The sequence below is a fragment of the Ceratotherium simum genome, chromosome 3 (genome assembly GCF_057802395.1).
Source record: "Ceratotherium simum simum isolate JZ-2026a chromosome 3, ASM5780239v1, whole genome shotgun sequence".
In the NCBI taxonomy this organism is placed as follows: Eukaryota; Metazoa; Chordata; class Mammalia; order Perissodactyla; family Rhinocerotidae; genus Ceratotherium; species Ceratotherium simum.
The window spans coordinates 47,415,842-47,429,612 of NC_141902.1; the positions used below are offsets into that span (position 1 = coordinate 47,415,842).

At 45.6% G+C, this 13,771-nt stretch overlaps 1 protein-coding gene, 1 long non-coding RNA gene and 1 other non-coding gene across 8 annotated transcripts in view; 1 reads left to right on the forward strand and 2 right to left on the reverse strand.

The window, feature by feature from the left end:
* Positions 1-814: 814 nt before the first annotated feature.
* LOC147917556 (uncharacterized) lies at positions 815-12,627 on the reverse strand. 4 transcript variants are annotated; one of them, XR_015550601.1, is made up of 6 exons: positions 12,196-12,627; positions 9,570-9,717; positions 9,291-9,478; positions 7,093-9,193; positions 4,287-6,478; positions 815-992 (listed from the first exon to the last, which is right to left on the reverse strand). It is a non-coding gene; the product is annotated as an uncharacterized LOC147917556 (long non-coding RNA). The 4 variants fall into 4 exon arrangements; XR_015550596.1 differs by lacking the exon at positions 815-992 and having other exon boundaries at positions 1,335-6,478; positions 12,296-12,612; XR_015550594.1 differs by lacking the exon at positions 815-992 and having other exon boundaries at positions 1,335-6,478; positions 12,196-12,612.
* LOC147917557 (U6 spliceosomal RNA) lies at positions 8,869-8,975 on the reverse strand. Its single transcript, XR_015551814.1, has one exon. It is a non-coding gene; the product is annotated as a U6 spliceosomal RNA (small nuclear RNA).
* A 104-nt stretch (positions 12,628-12,731) lies between the features above and the next one.
* The window catches only part of MAPK6 (mitogen-activated protein kinase 6), a 36,283-nt gene continuing 35,243 nt past the window's right edge, over positions 12,732-13,771 (forward strand). The window contains exon 1 of one of the 3 annotated variants that reach the window (XM_004421591.3): positions 12,732-12,897. The gene's annotated coding sequence lies outside the window, so the exon portion shown is untranslated. Of the gene's footprint in view, positions 12,912-13,381; positions 13,533-13,771 lie in introns of those variants that run through there. The other 2 variants (XM_014780722.2, XM_087427296.1) reach the window with 2 other exon arrangements.

The window sequence follows — 13,771 nt, forward strand, 5'->3', positions numbered from 1 at the left end:
TGCTGAGATCTTCGTTTCTAAATGTTATCCTCCACCAAAAGGAACAAGAGTTTCTTGGAAAAATGGCTGTTTCCAGGGCTGGGGCAGGGAAAGTACAAAATAAGCTTGGACTATCTTGAGAAGCAAGCAACGAAGTGTAAAAAGAATGATGGAGATATGTCAAAAGGATTAAGCATTTGAAGGGGCTCTCACTGGCCAAATGTGGAACAGTTTGAGTGTCAAAATAATGACAGTAATGGACTATAATCCACTGAATAAAATAGGAATTCCTTAGCCAATATGGATGTAAATAAATGGAAGAATAAATAGGAAATTTGATGAAGAATGGGATATTTACATAGCTTCAAAGTATTTCCCCAAAGTATTTAATTACAAACAGGAAAAAGAGTAACTTTGCAGTGGAGAAGCCTGGCAGACACCACCTTAATCAAGTGAACATCACCACTGATGGGACAAATTGAAGTCATGTGCCACCTGATAGGATGCAATGAGAAGAACATGGCGTCACTTCTCTAATAGTTCTGCCAAAGATGCATAACCTGAATCTAATCATGAAAAAACCTCAGACAAACCCAAATTGAGGGACATTCTACAAAAATAAGTGGCCTGTAATCTTAAAGAGTGTCAAGGTCATGAAAGTAAAGGAAAAACTAGGGAACCATTCAAGATTGAAGAAGACTGAAGAGACAACTAAATATGATGCATAATTTCTGGACAGGATCCTTTTACTATAAGAAGGACATTATTGGGACCATTGACAAAATCTGAATGGGATCTGAGGATTAGATGCTAACATATCAATGTAAATTCCTGATTTTGATATTTGTACTGGGGTTATCTGGATGAATGTTCTCATTAGTAAGAAATACACACTAACGTATTTGGGATGATGGGGCATTGCATCTCCACAGCTTAGGCTCTGCAGGAAGAAGATTCTGAGTCAGAGTTTAGTGTCCAGGATGTTTATTAGGAAGTGCCTTTGGGGTCAACACCTGTGGAAGGGAAGAGAAGGAAGCAGGCTTAGACAGAAGGAAACAACAAGCTGCATGTAAGGAAGGCCCAGCAGCCTCAACTGACCCCATGAGGAGCTCTGGAGCTGAAATGGCCCTTCAGGGCCGGCCCTGTGGCTTGGTGGTTAAGTGCGCGCGCTGCGATGCTGGTGGCCCGGGTTCGGATCCCGGGTGCGCATCGAGGCACTGCTTCTCCGTTCATCCTGAGGCCGAGTCCCGCATACAGCAACTAGAAGGATGTGCAGCTACGACATACAACTATCCACTGGGGCTTTGGGGGGAAAAAAATAAAATAAATAAAATCTTAAAAAAAAATCTTGAAATGGCCCTTCAGCATTGTCCCAAACCAGGCTGAAATGGCTGGGCTTTAAAACTATGCCTTGATTGGTCATTGGATGTGGGCTGCTCCCCAAAGGGCATGAGCTTTGATGAGGCGCTCTCTGTGGCTGTAGGAGCTGATAACTGAAGGCTATCTGCTGACAGTACTCCAAGCAGCTGAGAGAAGAAGTCCTTCTGCAAAGGGAAATCTCTGTGGCTCATCTCTATGTTCATTCCCTTTTCTGGTCTTGGATCCATGTCTTTGTATATGTTGACTAGCAGCTTCTCCGGGTTTCTGATGAGCCCCTCCTCTTGGGGAAGCTTAAAAGAGGAACGTCTGTAGGACAAACTACAGCCTTTTCTGCTGCAGCTGGTCTTGGGGCTGCAAAGGAAACTGACAGCCTCCCTCCTCGATCATCCTTTCTAAATTCCTCTTATTCTCAGCTACCATTTCTCCTGGCCTCAGGGTCTTAGCCGGGAGCATGATCTAGATTCTTATCCCAGAGAGGTCTGAGTTTCTGGTCACCATGTCCTCACTGCATTATCCATTTACCATTGCAACTGGGCAAGGGAACACAAAAAGCATCCAAGTTGGTCGTCTGGGTGCTGAAACATCCCTCCCTACCCTGAGTGGATAACAGCAGACCTAACTCCTTCTGATGAGCAGGGTTAATACTTCTGCCAAGATTGTTCCTCTACCTCCACCCCACTTGTCCCTGGATGCTAGGAGCCCAGAGCGCCCAGGCAGCAGTTCTAGCTAGTAATTCAAAGGGACTTGGCTGTATCCTCTGGTGGAAATATTCTCCTTTTAGGAACCAAGCCCTCTAACTCTGCAGAGTCCGGAACAGCAGGAATGGGAAGCATAAATTCCCCAAGGGGTCATCGGGAGTGATGATAAGCAGGATCACTCCTACTTCCATATTTTGCTTCTCAGACCCATGTATTCTTCCTGTTGGGGACACAGCACCATAGACAGATCTTTGATGCAATGTGTTTAATGTATCCCAGAGGATGGCACTCACAGAGCACTGCATCTGAGCTAACACTTCAGCTCTGCCTTCAGCAAGGCATTCCAATGCCCTGTCAGGCCAGGCGCTTTAGGGTGCTGCAGTAAGTGGTAGGCCCAGCAGATGCCATTGTCATGGGTCCACTTTCACACCTTTTTTGCTGTAAATTGGGTCCCCTAGTCTGATGCAATGTTATGTGAGGTCCCCTGCTGGTGGACCAAACATTGTACAAGCCCAGGGGGAGGCCTGAAGGTAAGACACTTAAACTCTTACTCAGAATATGTGTCCATTCCTGCCTGAATGAATCATCACTGGCCCTTTCAGGGCAGAAGGATTCCAAAGTAGTCAACTTGTAGAAGATGAGGAATGGTGCCACACCAGGAGCTCAGCACTGATCTCCTTTGCTGTCAGGTGGACATTTGGCAGTGGCAATAACTAGATCAGTCCTGATAAATGGGAATCCATGCTATTGTTTCTGGAATAGCCTCAATCTCTGCCACCATGGCCACTTCCTTCATGTATCCATTGTGCCAGTGATGGTGTGGTCAGTGACAGAAGTGGAGACAACTGGCTGAGTCACGTTATATGTGAGGGCTTTACATCTGCCATTTTGCTTTCTTTTCTATATGCCATGTCTCTTTTGTTCCTCTATGCCTCTACTGTTGCCTTCTTTTGTGTTAAAAAGATATTTTCCAATGTATTATTTTAATTCCCTTGTCATTTCTTTTACTATATATATATTTTGAGTTATTTTCTTACTGGTTGCCCTGGGGATGACAATTAACATCTTAGTTTACAACAATCTAGTTCAGATTAATACCAACTTAATTTCAACAGTATACAAAAGCTTTGCTCCCAAATAGTTCCATTCCCTTCACCCTCTGTTTTCTTTTGCTTATACAGACTGAGTAGTACCCTTATTGGCTATCCAGCTATTTTTCAGTAGGTGACACCATGTTTTATTAACTATCTCCATAACTCTCTGCAGGTCATGTGCCCCTGGTTGCCACTTTGATCTTGCCACTCATCATAATTGCGTCCACATGGTTTCTGACAGTTGTGTGATGCCATCTGGCTCAATTATCTTTGGGTTGTATTATCTCCATTGCTAATAAGGAGCTCAGTTTTATAGCAGCATCTCCTACCATCAGTCTGGCCTGCAAAAGAGAGCCACCACTGAACTTCATAATGATTCTGGTGCCCCTTCTTCAACACATTCTTTGTTGCTTTGGTAGATGGTGTGTCCTCTAGATCCTCCCGTGGAACAGTCCCCAGCTGGGTTACGCTGTCACTTAACCCTAACCATAGATTTAGTAGACAGGAGGGTAGGTGGGGGCAGATCCTGAGGGGGTCACATGTTGTTTTGTAGGGAGAGGCCTTGTCTCAAGCAAAGGGAGTGTGTAGCTCTTGGTAGGAAAATGTGGCTCACTTCTGCAGGCTCAGAGGGTCAACAGACATCTGGGAATTCAGGATTTTGGGGGCAACTCAGATGTCCCCATCCCGTGTGTCAGGGTCTCTAACCACAACCCTGTCCTTGGCATAGGAGACCTAGTTTAGTTAGTAGTTTAACCTTCTCTGGAGCTTGGCTACACCGATGATTTAGTTCGGTCTGGTCCTCAGCTTTCTCTGCCCTCCCGCTGCAGGTTATGAAAGCCTCTTTACATGCTACCAAAGAGACCCTCTGGCTTTCACACTTGGCTTTCAGTTGCCTGCTAGTCACTCTCTCAGCTTTCTGTTTTCTTTTCCTAGAGCTTCAACAGAGCTAAGCAATAACCATCCTATCCCATTGTCCTTATAGTTACTATTTCCTCCAAATATTGCCCCAGCTGATACATTTTTTCACCAGTATACCATTCCAATTCACCACTGGTCAAGGTTTTAATAACTGGACTGCCACCTTGTGCCAAGGACTGTCTGTGCTCCATCTGTCACTGAGACGAGGTCCTCTTACCAGCTGGGTGGTGAGTGATCAGCTCCAAAACCCCATCTTATCATCTGCTTTCTCAGACCTCTCTGGGCTCCAACTGTGGCAGTTTGGGTGTTCCAGGAAGCAAACTCTGTGACAGACCTTAGTGTTCAGGATAATTATTAGGGAGAGCTCTTGGGATCAACATCTGTGGAAGGGGTGGAAAGAAAACAAGCTTGGGCAGAGGGAGAAGTTGATCTGAGATGCAGCTGATAAAGCCTCAGCTAACCCCACTGGGAGCTCTTGAGTGGAAATAGCCCATTGAAGTTGTCCTGCACAAGGCTGAAATAGCCGGGCCTTTCTATCCTTGCCTTGATCCACCATTGAATTTGGGCCACCCAGGAAAGGGGCATCTCCTTGGACAAGGTGGCTGTCTGCCAATGAGGCAAACCCTGAAGGAAATGACAGCTGACAGCCGTGTGCTGACCGCAGTCCCCACAGCTGGGCAACAAGTCCTTCTTTGAAGGGCATCAGGTCAATGCATCTCAATGTCCACCACAGGTATCATGTCAGCAACTCACTCTCAAATCATTCAGGTAAAAAAAAAAAAGTTCATTATGCTATGTGTGCAACTTTTCCGTAAGTTTGAAACACTTTCAACATAAAAAAAACTTTAAAAAAATATACTTACATAAATTAAATGCGATTAAGGACATACCTAAAAAAAGAGCCACTTGTTGCTGATACAAGGAAAGAATGATGTTGAAAGACAAAAATTCCTTTGAATGAGTAAAATACAGATCACCAGAAGAATTCGTGACAAGGCAAGTTGAGGCTTCATCCTTGCTGACACAACATACTTCAGAATAGGGCAAGAACAGAAAATGCCTATTTCATCACAGTTAGACTGGCCTTTAATTTCACCTCACCTCTTCTGAGTAGGTAAAGTCTTTTCCGGATTATCTTTAATAGTTACTGTGTCCTATCTCCCTCCTCCTTTTGTTCCTTTCCTCTCCAAGGCCATCATGGAACTTGTAATGTGGAGATGTGAGTCTCGGCTCAGCTTCTCCATACTGGGATGAAGATTATTTTTAGGATTACTCTCTGAGTCACAGAAGGAGGAGGGAACGAACCATTTTAATCTCTTCCTTTTCCCTCCTTCATAACCTGCTGTACAGCTAAATCATTTAAAAAAAATTGTCCTTTTCCCTCTTCCCCAAGAATCGTTTGCCTTTTACTTTTCCTTTGGAAACAGTGTCTATAAACCTTCATCACAGGCTTTTAAACACAGAAGTTTTTCTTTGCTGAATGGACCACAGGCTAAATTAAAGGAGATTGCCTTAAGCTGCTTTCATGTAAGTAAATCTATTTATTATAATACTGCTTGTTGGGCTCTGAGAGGTTGTATACAGTTACTCCTCATCCCCTTCTCACCGTCCTCTCAGCTGTGCCCTGCTCCGGCCCTTCCCTTCTGTCTCTCCTAGGCTAAGGGTAGAAGGCACTCCTGCTTTCTGTGGGGAGATGCAGGCAGAGATGGTGTTCTGGTCTTCTATCTTTGCAGCCACATGCTTGAGCATGTCTCATGCTTCACTATTTGACTGCATTTCTTTGAGGGATAAATAAGCACGGAAAGAGTGAATGCTACATTTTTGAAAAAGTTCCTACCAATGTAGATATTAAACATTGAAAAAAGCCCTACCCAAATAAATTACCAAGAAAGTGGGGAGAAAGTTCTATCTTGGGTAAAGTAGGCGCTTAAAGAATACCTATGGAATGAACTGAATGAAAGAAGAGAGCTGGCTTAAGGAAACCGTGGTTTAAACAGGCAAGCCTCTGGATGGAAATATTAATAACATCCCTTATTTACACAGTCCTTTAGCATTTTCAGAGTGCTTTCACACACATTATCTCACGTAATCCTCAGAATAACCCTGCAAGGGAGGTGAGGCAGGTGTTATTTATACCATTTTAGAGATAAAATTAAATGACTTGCCTGGAGTCGAACAACTAGTAAGTGTCAGAACTGGGGCCAGTACCCAGGGCTGCTGACTACTCTTGGTGCCAGGATACCAGATGGATTCTTCCGATTCCAGAGAGGAGCCCTCAAGGATTCCTGCTGGGGGACTTGTCTTATTTAAAACTTTCATGGACTGTCTGAAAGCAGGCTCATATAAGAAAAGTCACTGGGCTGAGATGTCCTGAAGCTCTCCAGAGTAGTAAACACCAAGCAGATGGATCTAAATTGAAAAAAAGATAAATTGCACAAAGTGATGTGAGTGGTCAGAAGTATGGCAAATGAGTTTCATTCTGTACTGATTTTAGATAATGCATTTAGGCTTGTTAGTCTGAAGTACACTTAAAAGAAGATGAGCTTGGAGCTACGTTTTATTTCAAGAAAGAGAACCACGAGTTGTTGACTGTTTCCTAAAGTCAAGTAACAATAAAATGCTAGGCCTCATTGCTAAGAATGTGGAAAACAAAACTGAAAGCATTGTTTTGTGCTACATTCAACAAAATGGTAATGAACTATACATGGAGTCCTGCATCTAATTCTGCCCCGAAACCTTAAAAAAAAGAGCCTAGGAGATACACCAGGTCACAGAAAAGGGCAACTAAAATAATCAAATAGATTCCCTAAGAAGAAAGTTGCTCTAAAAACAGGATTAAGTAAGTGGATATTTGGATGAAATCCTCATTCACCTTTCCGAAGTTTATGTCATAGAGGGCAATTACAACATTCAAAAACACTCTCATTTTCAACATTGAGAGAATATTATATTCAGCACTATGCTCAACACTAGAGTTTATAATAAACAAAACACAGAAGCTGACAATCATTGTCAGAGGATACCAGACAGGATGAATCTTTAGCCCAACTCAGCACAGCTTTTCTTGTGTTCTTAATGGATTGGCATCTGGTTTAAGGTGCAGTCTCTTGGGTTTGTTTGGTGTGTGTTGGTTGCCAGAGACCAATCATCCCTGATGAACCAGCAATCAAGTTCTTCAAGTCGCGAATCTGAAGGACTGGACTCTTCATACCACCCAGAGGATAAAGTGAGGTTATTAGTATTAATAACCTTCTCATTAACGTTTAGTTGTTTATCTGGAACTTACAGATACCATCATTCTCTGTGGTCTCAGCATTTCTGAGAAGGTACAGAAAAGTACAGGAAAGGTACAGAAAGTCCCTGTATGACTGAGTTATGTTTCCAAAAGTTGATTTCTAATTTGGTTGTTTGAAACTGAAAATGCATTTTCCCCAGAGAAACAAGGTGACAAACACTGGTTAGGTCCTCAGGCCAACTTGTAGAAGCCAATTTAGCCCACATATAGCTGACTGTGAGAGGATGAGAACTGTGACCCACAACATTATTTCCACGGGAAAACGTGCCCCAGCAGTGGAACAAGGCCTTCCTTCCTTCCCCACTTCCTACCTCCACCAGCATGGAAGCCAGCGTTTACTACAGGAAATGCAGTTGCCACGCGTGGGCGGCTGGGCTCTGCAGCAGCCTTGGATGCCTTATCCACCAGCACAGATAATTCTTTGCCTCTCCTGCTTCAAGTTAGAGAAGACCTTGGACATTATCACCTCCTTGCTGACTCCTTTTCTCCCCAGCAGTTCCTTTCATAGCATCCCTGACAGGTGGCCGTTGTTTTCGGATTGAATGTTTCCATTGATGTAGAGCTCACTTCACCAGGAAGTCCTGTCCACTGTGGCTCAGTTCCAATATCCAAAACTGTCCTTTCTTATGCTGAGCCAAAATGTTCCTCTCGGTAACAGCCTTCTCCATGGCCTTAGATCTGAACTCCAGAGGAACATGGAAAAAATATACTCTCTCCTCTGCATAGCAACCTTTAGCAAATCTCTTTTCTGCAGGTTAAGCAGACCCAATTCCCTCTTCTTTTCTTCAGAGAACATGGTTTCCACACTCTTCAGATGTCTCTTCCTAATGAATTCTAATTTGCTATGTGTGATATCTCTTTTTATGCGGTGTCTATCTTTGAACACATAAGTTCAGAAATCCTGAGCTGAACAGCACAGGTCTGGTACTGCTGTGACTTCAACGCTGTTTTCCATTAACACAGTCTACATTATACTAGTTTTCTGGTGGCTGCTCACACTGCATGAATATCTGTAACTTATTGTTACATTATCAGGTCAAGCCAAGTCTGCCAAATCATGGCCATCTTCAAATGATTTTTCTGAAAAACAATACTATATTTTATATATATTGCAGTCAAAAGTCATCTCTTTTTAAACAATGATTTTGAATAATTATTGTCATCTATCATATTCTGATCTGAGTTCTGCACCTTCCTTAAATTTGCTAAGTATCAACTCAAAACATTGATAAAAATATTACTCAGGACTGGACAAAAGGGGAAAAATCTGTATAGCTTGTGTTAAGAACTCAAGGCCTCCAGATTAGTGTCACTCCATTAATCAGCACTGTTTGAATCAACCTTTCTTTGCAATAATCTCAAATCGTATCTCTTCATCTTATCCACAAAGGTGTCTTTATTTTTTAATTTTTTGTTTATTGCAGTAACACTGGTTTATAACATTGTATAAATTTCAGGTGTACATCATTATACTTCTATTTCTGCATAGATTACACCATATTCAAAAAATATGGAACGCTTCACGAATTTGCGTGTCATCCTTGCGCAGGGGCCATGCTAATCTTCTCTGTATCGTTCCAATTTTAGTATATGTGCTGCCGAAGCGAGCACCACAAAGGTATCTTGATTTTTTGAAATGAGCAACATCTTGGGGCAGCGTGGTGGCATAGTGGTTAAGTTCGAGCACTCCGCTTCGGCAGTCCAGGGTTCACGGGTTTGGATCCTGGGCGTGGAGCTACACACCGCTCATCAGCCGTGCTGTGGCGGTGTCCCATATACAAAATAGAGGAAGATTTGCACAGATGCTAGCTCAGGGACAATCTTCCTCACTAAAAAAAAAAAAAAAAAAGAGATGACCAACATCTTTGTTCAGTAATGTAATAATCCTATCAAGAAAGAAAGAGGTATTTCTTTGTAATGACTTACTTGGAAAGAATCTGTGATGACTCCTGTTAACTGTTACATTTTCCCTAATACACTGTTTTCAATGATTTCTATTAGAAAATTTCCAGGGATTGGCATCAAGCTTAGTGGTCTATATTTCTAAAATCTATTTTTTCCTTCCATCTTGAAAATCATGATATTGGTAGTTTATCTTCATAGAAAGATGGTAACTAAATTGTAAAAAGATAAAACAAGTAGCCTAAGGAGAGAATTTAAACTCAAACAGGCAACAAGGGAGCAACTGGGTGACCCAAGACTTACCCCTCACTCATCTAAGCATTCACCAAGTCCAGCTGATTCTGCTCCACGAATACTGCTTGTATTGTCAAACTCTTTCTGTGTCCACCAGAGACGCATTCTCTCTCTCTCTCTCATGCTTAAACCAGAGTTTGGATTGGGTTTTCTGTCGCTGTAACAGAAAGAATTCTGACTTACACAGGAAAGCGTGGCTCCTTAAAGGACATCAGAATATTGTTACCAGAATAAGGCAGATTGGATGCAGGGCAGACAAAACAATGGATTCTCCTACCCTCTCTCTGTCTCCAATTTCTTGCTCATCTAACCTATCTTCCCATCCATGCCAGAACTATTGTTCTAAAATACTAGTTGTATCATCTAAATTCCTCTGCCTTTAGCATCAACCTAAAAGTTTTGGCATCCAATCAAGGCCTTCTAAATCTGGTGCTAACTTGTGTTCATTCCCCCAAGCCTGTCAAACTACTCCCATTTTCCAAAGTGTGCCTGGCATATTCATGCCTTTGTATATATATTTTTTTCATAATTTTTATTTATTTATTTTTTCCCCAAAGCCACAGTAGATAGTTGTATGTCACAGCTGCACATTCTTCTAGTTGCTGTATGTGAGACACCGCCTCAGTATGGCCGGAGAAGCGGCGCGTCTGTGCGCGCCCGGGATCCGAACCCGGGCCACCAGCAGTGGAGCGCGCGCACCTAACCGCCAAGCCACGGGGCCAGCCCCATGCCTTTGTATATTCTGCTCTCTTACCAGAAATGTCTTTTTCCTGATACTTCCTGATGGAATCAAGCCCAGCTCAAATACTCTTTCTTCCATTTGAACCTTTCCCACCATCCCCAGTCCTCCTCCATTGTTCCTGCCATCATAGTTAACAAGAGCAGGTAATTTGCATCTCTGCTCAGGAAGCACTCATCTCACATTGCCTCACGGTGTGCTTACCTGTTCCTCTCCTGCATTCCTCCACTACAACAGTGGCTTTCAAACTCTTCTACCAATAGCAAAGCTCATGGCAAGTGAGGAATAAATAGAAATACTTTTACATTGTGATCTAATTGGCACATTTATATATATCTTATATTTCATCAATTTTAAGAAGTACTTCCTCCATTTTAATCTCTCTGAAATCAAGATGTAGCAATAGTGTATCATATTTTGAGAGTTTTCACTTTCTTAATAGTACATAAAATAATGGCATGTCAAAGTTGATTTTAGATTTGTTGAAAAATGGCATATAACTGAAACAAAAGTTTCACAAAACAGTGTGTACTCTTTGTTATGGCCAATGCTCTCTAGTTTTTTGCTCTATTTCATTAGGAAAAAATGCAGGTCATAATCTACCAAAATGATTTCACTACTCATTAATGGATCATAACCTACAGTTTGAAAGACTACTGAGAACTATTTACAGCCATACAATAGGATTAAGAACTAAAATCGACTGCATTAACATGACTGTACAACTCCACTGTCTGCATAAACATGACTTTAATTCCAAGAAAGTCTTGCTCAAGAAGATGAAGTTGCAAATAACTTAACTGCAGCTTCAAGAACTTCCTCAAAGTCCATTTATCTGAACACCAGACTACTGGCTGACCTACCATGCATCAGCGTTAACAGCCACCTCCCCAACAAGATCTATTGGGCTTATCAAACAACTGTGTACTCTTCTAGGCTTGCTTCAAAATTCTCCCCTCCCTGTGTCCACTCATCCTAAACTACTATATCACAAATTTAGCCCAATCTCAACCATGCTCTTTCATTGAAAGACCTGTCTTAAACCCGATCCCCTGAATCTTTTAACTATCCTACCCTTGACCTTTCTCTTTGAGACACCTAAGACTCTGTCAACATAGTGGTCTCTCCTACTGCTGTAAGCAATATACGCGGCTTTGCTTGATCTACAGGTTATTTTGGTGGTATCTGCTGGACCTGTGCTTGTTATTTATTCTCCTCCCCCTCCTCCTGGGTGATCAAACATTGATGGATGGGGGAGGAAAGGTGTCTTAGGAATCTGAGAGGAGCCTAGAGCAGGGCAGTAGGGATGTACAGTGGTCACAGGTAAGGAGATCTTGATCTCCTCTGCATCCACAAATTTGAAATTTTGGGGTTGGAACATGCCTCTCCTTTCTCTTAGGTTTATCTACTCACCATCTCCTCTTCACACCTGGTACTGATCGTATTGTTTTAAATCTAAAAAATACAAAACATTCAAGCTCCACCCCAACCACTTAACTTCAAGCCACTACCGCGGTCTTTGAAGTGGCCTTTTCTTCACACTTGAAGCTTCAAGATGTGCATAATAATGGATAAGGGGCTGCCAAACGTTTGGTTCTCATCAGGAATGGTGATTAAGTCATTGGAAAAGAAATGTTTTCCTGAGTCTCTAATTTCATAAATACCTACATAAATTTAGACTCAATAAGCCATGATAAATAAAATAAGTTTGCTTTTCATCCGAGTGGCCCTAGAAGGCACCCATCTACGTTTCCCACTACACTTCACAGTACACCCCCTCCCAGATTCTACGCTTAGGTCAAATTGGCCTAGTCCCAGTTCCTGCAACAAACCAGGTGCTCTCCTCCTCTGTCTTTGCTCACACTGCGGCCTCCGCAGGAACACCCTCCCCCTCACCTCCTCTGGTTATGTCGGCTCCTGCTGATCCAGCCGAAAGGTCACCCGTGGCGACCTCACTTAGAAGCCTCCCTCCATACCCTCGGGCAGAGTTAATGACCTTCTTAGCACTTGGCCTCTAACGCGTCTGCCTAGTAGTCGGCTGTTGCCTTCTAGCCAATCCATCTTCAGGTCCAGCCTCTTGTTCCCGGCCCATTTCCGGGGACAGGGACGAAGGCCTATTCGTCTTGGATTGCCAGCGTCTTGCACGTAGTAGGTGCGCAGGAAACGTTCGCGAGGAGTTCGGGCACTGCGCTCTAGCCCTGGGGCAGGAAGCAGAGCAGGGCAGGCCCGTGTACCCACCCCCCTGCGGGCCCCCGGCCCAGCGACCAGAAGCGGCGCACGAGCCCGCGTGCCTCTCCCGCCGCCCCCGCGGCACGCGGAGCCCAGTCACAGGCTTTGGAAATTCCGGCGCGTGCTGGCGCGCGGGGCCGGGCGGGGGCGGGGGAACCCGTGGAGTGAGCCTGTGACGTGAGGGGGCGTGGCCCAGGAGGCCCCGCCCCATCTCCCTCGCCCTCTCTCTCGGGTCGGGGTTACATGGCGGCGACTGCGGCAAAGCGAGAGCCTCGGAGACGCCGCTGCCGTCAGCACAGCCGGAGACCTGAGCCGACACTGGGGGCTGTCCGCGGGCCCCGCACTCCCTCGATGAGTCGGAGAAGTCCCGTGAGTGTGTGTGTGTACGTGTGCGGGGCGCGCCGGCGGGGCGGCTCGGGAGGGCGCCGCGGCGGGCCCGGCCGCGGCGGAGCCGGCTCCCTCCTCCATTGTGTGTGACCCTCCGCCGGCTGCCGCTCAACAAAGGCGCTTTTGTTCCGTCTCCCGCCCGCCCCCTGCCCGCCCGCCGGCCTGCCTGCCTGCCCGCTCGGGCCTGGCCGGCGCGGGCCGGCGGGCGGCGGGCCGGGTCCCCGCGTGGGGCCGGCGGAGCGGCCGGCGCGCCCCTCCCACCCGGCACGCCCCTCGCCGGCCGCCCGGCCCGGCCGCGCCCGCCGACCCCGGGGCCCCACGCCGGCCGCCGCCCGCCGGCCCGCGCCCGGCTCCACGGGTTCGAAGCCGGGCCGGGCCGGCGGGCGAGGGGCCGCCCGGGGAGCGGAGGTGGCGCGGAGTCTCGCCTTCCTGGCACGCCGCCTCCCGAACTGCTCCCGCGTCTCCTCCCCCATCCCGCTCGGGTGACTCGGCCTCAGCTGACTCCGGCCGGGCAAAGTCTCCCGCGGACTCGGCACATTGCGTAGCGCGCCGCTTCCCCGGCTCGTCTCCGCGCCCTGGAGTCCTCTGCCCAAGTTTTGAGTCTAGCCGCAAATGAGGTACAGAAGACTCGTCGGAGTGGGAATTCCTCATTTCCTGCCCCCTCTCTGCAGCCTCCTTCGCTGCTTTCGGGACGTGGAGCGGGGGTCTGTGAAAGTACCCACAGGAAAACTTGTTCTGTCAGTTTCCTAAAAAGGGCCTCCTCGCTTCGCCGTGCGTTTCTATCTGACTTGCCGAGGTGCATTGAAAAGTCAAGGTGTTTTGTTGCCTGGCTTAGTAAGACTCGACTGGTTCAGGT